This window comes from Mus pahari, chromosome 1 (assembly GCF_900095145.1).
Source record: "Mus pahari chromosome 1, PAHARI_EIJ_v1.1, whole genome shotgun sequence".
Taxonomy (NCBI): Eukaryota; Metazoa; Chordata; class Mammalia; order Rodentia; family Muridae; genus Mus; species Mus pahari.
In genome coordinates this window covers 118306324-118308521 of record NC_034590.1, presented here as the reverse complement: position 1 = coordinate 118308521, position 2198 = coordinate 118306324, and positions in this window count along the sequence as shown.

Here is a 2198-nt window from a genome sequence, read left to right as displayed (position 1 = left end):
ACACACTCCCTGGATGGTTTACCTTGAGCTTTGTATTGGCCCAGATGTAGTCTTTTTCTGTTGTTTTTGTTTTTTCCAGGCAGGGTTTCTCTGTGTAGCCCTGGCTGTCCTGGAACTCGCTCTGTAGACCAGTCTGGCCTTGAACTCAGAAATCCGCCTGCCTCTGCCTCCCAAGTGCTGGGATTAAAGGCGTGCGCCACCACGCCCGGTGCACTTTTATTTTTTTAAGACAGGGTCTCGGGCTGGAGAGATGGCTCAGCGGTTAAGAGCACTGACCGCTCTTCCTAAAGGACCTGAGTTCAAATCCCAGCAACCACATGGTGGCTCCCAACCATCTGTAATGGGATCCCACCCATGCCCTCTTCTGGTGTGTCTGAAGACAGCTACAGTGTACTTACATATAATAAATAAATAAACCTTAGAGAGAGAGAGAGAGAGAGAGAGAGAGAGAGACTCACATTGAACCTAGAGCTTACTCACTGCTCACTGAGTCTGCTAAACTGGCTGGCTAGCAAGCCCCAGACTCCCAGCACTAGAAATACAGATGTGTGCCTCCATGAGTGTGGTCGTTGAATAAGAATCCCCCCATAGTCTTCGGATTCGGAAGGATTGGGAGGCATGCCCTTGTTGGAGGATGTTGATCACTGAGGGTCTGCTTTGACATTTCAAAAGCCCACACCATCCCCAGGGAGATCTCCCCCTGCCTTGTGAATCAGATGTAAGCTCCTCCACCCATTATTTAATTAATGTATTCACTTTACATCCTGATTGACACACCACACACACAGACCCCACGCCTCCCTCACACAGTCCCTTCCCTTCTCCTCTGGGAGGGTGGAGGTCCCCTAGGTATCTTCCCACCCTGGCACATCCTCTCTCACAGGCCAGACAAGGTAGCTCAACAGTTAGGGGAACAGGACCCACACACAGGCAATAGCTTTAGGGACAGCCTCCCCCCCCAGAAGAAGACTGAGCTGCACATCTGTTACATATGTGCGGAGGACCTAGATCTAGCGTGTGTATGTTCTTTGGCTGGTGGTCCAGTTTCTGAGAGGTCCCAGTGGTCCAGGATAGTTAACTATGTTGGTCTCCCTCTTCTTGTTGAGCTCCTATTTTGGGGCCTTCAATCCTTCCTCCAACTCTTCCATGAGACTCTCCAAGCTCCGAGAGTCTCTGCATCTGTTTCAGTGAGCTGCTAGGTAGAGCCTGTCAAAGGACAGCTATGCTAGGCTCCTGTCTGTAAGCATAGCAGAGTATCGTTCAGGGGTTAGTGCTTGCCTGTGGGATGGGCTCAAGTTGGGTCAGTCATTGGCCATTCCCTCAGTCTCTGCTCCATCTGTGTCCCTGGGCATCTTGTAGATAGGCCAAATTTTGGGTGGGTCTTTTTTTGGGGTGGGGGTGTTGGTCTTATCACTCCACTAGGGGTACTGCCTGGCTACAGGAGGTGGCCACCTCAAGTTCCATATCTCCTCATTGCTCGGAGTCCCAGCTAAAGTCATCCCCATAGCTCCTGGAAGTCACCTCCATCCTAGGTCTCTGGCATTATCTCTTAGCTATTGCTCCAGTGCCAGGCCTGCCGGCCCGCCCCATGCTGCCACGGTGGCAGTCTTAGACTCACTCCCTGGAACTAAAAACTCCAATAAACTCTTTTGTAAGTTGCTTTGATCATGGTGCCTCTTCAGAGCAATAGAAAAACAACTGGGAAACACAGCTTTTATTAAGCTTTTATTTTATTATTTTATGTATTTATTTATTTATTTATTTATTTATTTATTTTTGAGACATGATTTCTCTGTGTATCCCTGGCTGTCCTGGAACTCACTCTGTAGACCAGGCTGGCCTTGACTCAGAAATCCGCCTGACTCTGCCTCCCAAGTGCTGGGATTAAAGGTGTGTACCACCTGCCCTCTTCTGGAGTGTCTGAAGACAGCTACAGTGTACTGTACTTACATATAATAAATAAATACATCTTTAAAAAAAAAATTTAAAAAAAGGTGTGTACCACCACTGCTTTTGTCATTGTTTGTAAGGTTTTAAAAAAACACATTGTTGAGCCGGGCGTGGTGGCGCACGCCTTTAATCCCAGCACTCGGGAGGCAAAGGCAGGCAGATTTCTGAGTTTGAGGCCAGCCTGGTCTACAGAGTGAGTTCCAGGACAGCCAGAGCTACACAGAGAAACCCTGTCTCGAAAAACAAAA